The sequence below is a fragment of the Crocodylus porosus genome, unplaced genomic scaffold (assembly GCF_001723895.1).
Source record: "Crocodylus porosus isolate Cpor-Errol unplaced genomic scaffold, CroPor_comp1, whole genome shotgun sequence".
NCBI classification, from domain to species: domain Eukaryota; kingdom Metazoa; phylum Chordata; order Crocodylia; family Crocodylidae; genus Crocodylus; species Crocodylus porosus.
In genome coordinates, this window is record NW_017728949.1 from 21,883,584 (window position 1) to 21,892,070 (window position 8,487).

The following is an 8,487-nucleotide window of genomic DNA, read 5'->3' on the forward strand; positions in this document are numbered from 1 at the left end:
GGGGCTTTGGGTGGGGGGGAAGGGGCACAAGTACGGCATCTTGCCATATACCCCTTGCCCTCATTTTGTTTTTCTGCCATGCTGGCACTCCGGCACCTTCTGAGGTAGGCATTGTAGTGTTTTTCAGCACTCCAGCCAAAAAACATTGCCTACCCCTGCCTTACACCTTCTAATACATGGGCGGGTAATTATTTTGGGCAGAGGGCCGCTTACCTAGTTTTGGCAAGCTGTCGAGGACTACGTGGGTAGCCCTGCCCATTGACAGGTGCCCCTCACCCTGATCACCATCTTGGGACCAATGCTCAGGGCCAGCACTGGTGGGGCCCAAAGAGGGGCGCAGGCTGGCAGGGGTCTGTGAAGCTGGGTGCAGGCTGCACCAGCAGGGAGGGGGGGAAGCTGGCCCAGCTCCATCAAGCCCCTGCCAGCTGGGAACCTGTACTTCTGCCACCCTGCTCTGGGCCCTGCCAGTGCTGGTACTGGGACACTGGTGTGGACCCTGTGCCCCTGCTGGTCCCCCACCCACTCACTCCCAGTGCCCCAGTCCTGCGGTAAAGGTGGGGGGCAGCGTGCAGCCCCAACCCCCTGGTCAACAGCAGGGAAGGAGCTGCTGCTGAGCACAGGGAAAAGTGGCCCCTGCCCTGTCCTGTGGCCCAAACTCCCTGCTGCAGCCACTCTCAACCCATGTGGGGCTGTCCTGAGCAGGCACAGGCAGCCCCATGCAGGCTGTAAGCAGGCTGCCACCAGGCATGGGGCAGGCAAGGGGCTGTTTTTCCCTGCGCTCAACAACAGCTTGTAACCTGCCCCTGCAGCCAGCCTGGGCCCTATACTAGTTCCGGGCTCACCCAGCGGGGCTGCATTGGTGCAGAGGAAAGCAACCCCCCCCCCCCGCTTGCCGTGCTGGGCAGTGTTTGCTGCTGCCTTCCCGGTGCTTGTGCGCTGGACAGCCCACGGGCGGTAGGGGCAAACACTGCCCAGCATGGCAAGCGGGGGTGCTGCTTTCCTCCATGCCAAGCTGCTGCTCCCACCATGGCACAGCCCCAACGGGCAAGCCCGGAGCCAGCGCGGGGCCCAGGCTGGCTATGGGGGCGGGTTACAAGCTGGTGCTGAGCATGGGGAAGAGCAGCCCCTCGTCTACCCCGTGCCCGGTGCTGTGTGCTGGGGCTGCCTGTGCCTGCTCAGGACAGCCCCGCATGGGCTATGAGTGGCTGCAGCAGGGAGCACTGGCCACGAGGCAGGGAAGAGCTGCTTTTCCCCGTGCTCAGCTTTTCCCCATGCTGCTTTTCCCTGGGGTCCTCCCCTGCCCTTCCCCCCACTTACCTGAGGTTCCCACACTGGGGTAGCCACATCATCCCAGGCCAGGACCCCTACTGGGGCTTCTGGGTGGGAGGCAGGGCTGGGCAGGCCCTGCTGTTGCAGGAGCCTGGCAGAGCTTCCCCTGGGTCCTACTGCCCCTGGCTCCTGTCATTTTTGATGGGAACCAAGGGCAGATAAATATTAATTTTCTAAATGTTTAGGGGCCCAGCAGGCTGGATAGAATGGCCTCATGCGCTGGATGTGGCCCATGGGCCGTTTTTTGCCCACCCCTGCACTATCTGGATTAAAAGACATTTTTACCATGTATACATGGGATTACACTTGATGATCTAAAGAACGCTTCTGTTCTTAAAAAATGAAAAATCTATGAAGAATCAAATAAAGAAAAGGAAATGGAATGATATTTTTATTCTTCAGAGTTAACTATAGATTCAGTCTTTCCAAAACATCTTATTAAACGGTTGCTTTTACTATACCAGTAGGAGCAAATTTTAGAACTTGAACATATTGCCAGCCATATCAATCATCTTAATCCTTTTATTTACTCAGAAAATCTTTTTTCTCTTTATACACAGCTTCAAAGAATGCTTTTATGTAAAATTAAATTAACTTATTAAATTTTGCTGAAGTATTTATCCACGATTTACTCTTCGCAGCAATGATTATTCATTTTTAAGCTAGACATGAAAACTTCATACAGCACACAGCCAGATCTGACTTGTGTCTCCTTTGCTATATGCTCCAGGTATTATTATGACTGTAGTCTTCCACTGATGGATGTGTTGCGGATTCTGTTATTGTAAGCTATTTCAGGAAGATTTGGCAAGCCATAGAAAACTATGTCTTGAAAAAAAAAAGTGAAGTCATGAACTATTAGGGCACTGTTTTATTTACAAATGAAATAATTATTTTCCACTTAAGACTTTCATTAATATGTATATTTCAGCTTCTGCAATAAGGATACTAAAATGGATTTTGAAGTCTGTTACATTCACCTTCTCCAAGGACAAATAATTGATGAAGTAACTTATATAAAGTCTGCTCAGATTAGTAATTTAGTTCAGCTTTACTTGTTACATAAGTGAAATATAAGTGACATATTTAAAGGGAAAACTTTTTTTAAAAAATCCTTTGTTTTTGTTATTAATAGCAAAGTAGGTTAGAAAAGATTCTTTTGGGGGCAAGACTTGATTTATTTAACTAATGAATATTGTTGTCTATGAGAATTCTGTCATTCCCCTATGGAAAAAGTGCTATGGTCCTTGTCCTACAAAGAGTACTCGGATAATTATGCATGGGAATAATCCTACTAAAGTTAATGCAACTACTCTCAAGTGGGAACTTTCCACATGCACTTAAGTCTTTGCAGATCTTTGGCATCTTTCTTTGCAATTATTTCAAATAACTATTAAAAATAAACTGCAAAAAATATTAATAGCTGCCCAATCCTGGAAACCCTTATACACACAGTTAATTATAAACTTGTACTTGGGTCCAATACATTATCTACTTAAAGTTTAAAGCTTGCACAACTGAAGTCTACTCCTGTAAGATTAAAAAAAAAAAATCAAAATGTACTTATCACTTCAATGCTGCTGAAGTAATGCAAAACACTTCACTCAAGTTAGTTCTATTATGGCTACAACATTACTCCTGCATTACATTAATTAAACAAGTGTATATATGCAATATTTTCAGCTCCAAGTATTCAGAAATGATTTGGGGCTCCCAATAATCCTGACAGCAACCAAAACTCAGTAGAAAAATAACCTCAGCATTTTTTATTTTCCTTTCCATTTCTTAGGCCTTCCAGGTTCCCAGTTTTTAAGCTTTTACTTAAAACCAGGAGGGCTAGAAACTTTCATTACAATATAAGAGCAGGGTGAAATTCTGAAGTAACTATGTGACTCCAGGATTTGGACTTTGAGAAAATCCCACAAATATTGTGAAAGGTGTCAAATTATATTTATAGTGAGCCAAAAAATGAGTTGGCTTGGTGGCCCTGGTTAGGCAATGAGCATTTAAAAATGGCAAGGGTACAGAAGTAGCAGATACAGCCTTTTTTCAAACATGCTGGAAGAATTAACTTCTATTCATATCTCATGTGCATCCCACAACACAGGGTTAGTAACATGGTGTACCTGATGCACAGCTAGTGCAGATCTACTTGGTCACACTTGTACCTGTGTGAAGAACTGTGTCATATTTACTGCTGCTCACCACCTTCAAACATAGCTGCGCAGCCTGCCAGTGAGGTAGATGCCACCCATGGCACGTGCAGGCTGGGGTGAAGGTTCCATAGTTCTTATGGGCAAAAAGCCTCTTACCTTTAGCTTCTTGGCAAGCTCAGAATCAGGCCATAAGATTTGGTAAACGCTTGGGGGAAATGAAGTGTCCTCTTGAAAGAAAAGTTTCCGTTATATATAGAGGAGATGCAGGATCAGACTTAAATTCTAAACATTCAATCCAGATACCCCAACTTTCTTAACTTTATAAAAGTGTTTTTATTGATTCTTCAGTGATTCTTCTTGTAAAGTAAGGGCAGCAGAGTCTGAACCTAAATTTGGAGCCTGTGAGTAGATGTGTGTTATTTTAATTACCAGCGATAGCACAAAAGAAATGATTGAAGCAAGGCCTTTAGCAAAGATTTTTTGCAAAGGAAAGAAGTACAGTATATTGTTTGAGTTAACCTGAGCACTGAATATTTAATGCAGAAAACATACCGTATGAAAAGGCTGATGAAAAAGCTTTTCAGTCTGAATGTCAGCTTAAATGCTTTGCCTTGCTTTCACAGCATCTCCTGCTCGCACTTCTGGTTCTGAAATGTCACTGCACACCTGTTGGCAGCTCTTCTATTGCAAAAAAAAGGAAGAAAAGAAAAGAAAATAGAATCTCTTATTCAAACAGGTCAGTACTTTCTTATATTGGCTTCCAAACGCATGTTTCCTGGAACAGTAAAATGCTCTCAGTCACTCACAATATCATGCCCCTTAAACATCTGGGACAAGATGGAAAGCAGTTATATTTCTACATCTACTGTACACTTTCAAATAAGACAGCACATACTAGCTTTGTAAAATGGAGTATTTCCATGTAAGAGCCAAACAAATTACAGGACAAATGCAAAAGACACTTCAGGAAATGTTGCAGAGCTTTTCTACCACAACCTGGGTGATGGTCACATCCTTAACCTACATCCCTTGCTCCTCACAGCACCTACCAAAACAGCACAGTCAAAAAGCCCCCAAATCAAGCAGAGCTTTCCATAACTGGAAAACCCCACTTCTAGAGACACCATTATTGCTAATCTTCTTTACTTGAAAGGGGTTCAGATATCAGGATGATAAGCTCTAGTGGGGGAAAAAAAATCAAAAGTGCAAGCGTAAGAACAAGCTTCAGTGAGTCTAAGGTGGCAGGGACTAACCATGGAGCAGCTGCTCTGTGGTAACTGTTTGCTCTTACTCCTGCTTTCATTCAGGGGTAAGCTCTAAGAGAAATAAACAGAAGATCTAAAGCAGTGATTCTCAACCAGGGTGCCACGGCACCATGGGGGGCCATGAGAATCTTTTATGGGTGTTGCAGAGTGCCGTGCATTTTAGCGCTGATAGGTATGCAAACACACATGCATTAATGTGCTTTTTCTAATGCATGGGCAGGTTCATGCCCCAGAGGCAGCTGTGAAGCCCTGAGTGGCCAAGTGACTCCTGCCTGGCTCAATCTCTGTTGCAGTCCTCCCTTAATTGCTCACCTACCATGCCTTCTTACTAGAGGTTGAAAAAGGGAAGCTGCCCACAAAACTTAGAGTGAGCCTTAGTCTACCTGTGGTGCCACTGGGTCTCTCCTGAACCTCCAGCCGCCTTGATTTGACCCTTAAGCTCAACAGACCCTCTCGGCTGGTCTGTGCTCCTGCATAGCCCCTGCAGCTTCAAGGACTCCATGCACATCTGTGGCCCTTCAGGGCACCTTGTAGCCTTAAGGGCTTAATGCATAAATCTGTTTTCTTCCCTACACCACACACCAGACCTTATGGATGTTCTCTCTCTTTGATCTTAACTATTTGTACACTCGGCCCCCTTGGGACCTTAGACTCCCTCTGCACTCTCGGACCCTTGGTCCTGCATACGGCCCCTCCTGCGGGCTCTCAGACCTGCGGTCCCGCGCACAGCCCTTCCTCTGGGCTCTCGGATCCATGGTCCCATGCACCCTTCCTCCAGGCTCTCGGACCCGCAGTCTGGCTTAGCCTGCTCTGGGCTTTTGGACCCTCTGGCCCGGCTCAGCTGTTCCCTGGGCTCTTGTACCTTCTGGTCCAGGTCTCAGCCTTTCTATATAGACTCTGGGACCCCTTACTGGACTGCACCCTCAGTCTGAGAGCTCCTGGGTTATTGGTTCTCTAAACAACCCTGTCCCTGCAGGGCTCAAGGCTAAACTATCAGTGCAATTTAAATAAACAAGAAGCATCTTTGCCCTCTGGCAGACACTTCAAACCCTCCAGGGGTATAACATAAACAAAAGCCACTTGCCTGTAAAACCCAGTCTCTCAGCCCAGGGAACTTGCTTGCAGACCTGTTCAGCTACATTCAGGTCCCTTCAGGAGCACTGCAGCCAGGAGCTCCTCACTTCATAGTTGCTGGGGAAAGACTAACTGACTGTACAGGCTCTGGGCTTATATAGCTCCAGCCTGAGCCCTCTTCCAGTCAGGTAAGTCTAGCTTCCCCAACCCCCAGCAAGCAGCCTCTCAAACTGCTTGCTCTCTTAAAGAAGCAGGCACATCCCAGTGCCCTGCTACAATGTTCATTAAATTTAGTACCTCCGAGCACCTATACAAGTGCACCGAGGCTGCTTCGATGCACTGTAATTACAGCGCATCAGAGCAAACTCAACTGAGTCTGCTGGAACAACATAACTACTGCACTCCAGCAGACTCCAGTGTCACACATATTAGCGTCCCTCTGCTGAAAAACGGTGGTAGGGGTGCTTTAACTAAAGCCTGTCAACTGAGCTTCAGTTAAAGCAGCCCCATTACCATTTTTCAGCACACAGATGCTGATACACATGATGCTCTGGGAGCTTTAATTAGAACAGCCCTGCTGCCTTCCACTTCCTGCTGGGACACCACATGGCTTCCCTGCCTGCCTGTGCCCCACCCTGTGCTAAGCAATAACTAGTAAGCTCTAACCAGTTATCACTGGGATTATCAATTAAATGATTAATTATTTAGTCTTACCCATCTATAATCAGTACAGGGGAATGAAAATGTAGATTAAACAGAAACTGAATAAAATGCACACTACAGGGCTAAAACCAGTGCAATGAATCCTGGTTTTCCACATACCAAAGACAACAAAAAAGAAAAACCTCCTCAGGAATCATGCTTATATTACATGTATGTATTTTATTCAATTGAATTTATTCTAGAATGATTTTTTCCTTGCATGGGGCAAATTCCATGTATTAAGTGTCTTACTATTGTGTTTTGGGGGTTTTTTTGATTTGTTGCTCTATTTTTACTGTGAAAATGTATGAAATACATATAGTTCTGATACAAACAAAAGGGATTTTAGAGATGGTTTTCTCTCTAAAACTTAAACCACAGATATTGCAAGTGCTGGACTAACACTCCAGTAAACAAGGATTGTCCACTTCTGCTGGACCAACTCTCCAGTAAACAGGTATAGCCCACTTTTGCCTACACGCAGCTGGCCCAATATCCTGGCCAATCATACTGAAATGAAATCATATTGAAATAGATCTTAGAGGAACTCAGGAACAAACCTGTCCCTGTAATCAGCCTCAGTGGTGCACTGCCTGCCTACGGCCTTTTTATTAAATTGTGTAAGAAAAAGCATTCTGGGGCTTTCCAAATAATAGAGCTTCTCCAGTCAGGCAGGTTTAGGGCAAAGCTGCCAGACATCATTCACTTAGTGTGACATTACTGCACAAGGCAGTCCTGTGCTGTTTCCCCTACATCTCAAGTGGAGGACAATAATGAACAGTTCACGCCCTTCACCACCCAACCCAGTGAGTTGCCTCCCCTGCAACGTGCTAGCAATTACCATTTAGTAAATTTAAACTTCAATCCCAGAATATTAAAAAAAGGCAGATACAAAGGTGAAAGAACTCTGATCAATAAGCAACAGAAGTTTATTAAAAATGAAGCCTGCTAGACAAACGTGATTGCTGCTGTAGACTGAATTACAAATACATCCCAACAGTGAATGCTATAAGAGTGTGGATGTCTCTTTCTGAAATGTGGAGGATATCTCACTGTTTATGACATTCAAATTAGACTATGCACTTGAAAAAATAACCCTGCACTGGTGGTTAGAAAGTAAAAATGATCTAGTTCTGCAGGATTTTCCATCCCTACCTTTAGAAACTGTGAATACGCAAAACTCCTCAAACTGACCTTCCAGTTGCAAATATACCACATCACCTGCTCAGAAACAAATCTCTTAATTTTGAGCACCCAGACTCTCTTGTATCCTGACTGACAATAATCTCTAATGTAGACCCTTCTCCAATTGCCAAACCATTTCATGTCCCATCACTGATGCACCTCATCATACATTTCCTATACTCTGGGCACATCTACATGTGTACTGTAGTTATGGAGCATGAAGTTTAGTACCTGTAATAACAAGGACCAACTCAATACGCAGTACGCAGCACTACTGCATAGTAGCACTGGTGCACTACTTTTTAGTGATGCTAAGGTGCAGTAGACTCATTCTACTGCACATTAGCACAGCTTTTCCTGTGAGGTGCTAATGTTCAGTAGAATTAGTCTACTGTACGTTTAGTGTCTCATATAGACGTGTCCCCTGTATAAGCTTATCACCTCTTTTTTCCAGTAAATTCTTCAAGTGTCTTATGACTTAAATATCTCTGATTCTCAGATACCACATGTCAACTCCTAGCTGCCAAAACCCTCCCGTGTTCTTCCATAACAGTATTGGGCTGCAGCTTTACTTTTCCATTTTAGAAGCGTAACCATTGTATTACAAGAGGATCTCTTAGCCATACTGTTAGAAATATTATTAAAAATGCATTATCAATAAGTCTTGTTAAAACAGCGCAGCTGTCAGCCCTCCCTGGTGAGAGAACTGGGAGAGCTACTGAGAGCTCTTTGTATTAAGGTATCACTCTCTCTTTGTTTTGCAAAGTTACTATCTC

At 44.7% G+C, this 8,487-nt stretch overlaps 1 protein-coding gene across 2 annotated transcripts in view; it reads right to left on the reverse strand.

Annotated features, from left to right (window-relative positions):
* Positions 1–8,487, reverse strand: part of SPATS2L (spermatogenesis associated serine rich 2 like) — a 138,850-nt gene that overhangs the window by 90,888 nt on the left and 39,475 nt on the right. For both annotated transcript variants that reach the window (XM_019553904.1, XM_019553905.1), the window contains one exon: positions 4,038–4,166. The gene's annotated coding sequence lies outside the window, so the exon portion shown is untranslated. The remainder of the gene's footprint in view (positions 1–4,037; positions 4,167–8,487) is intronic.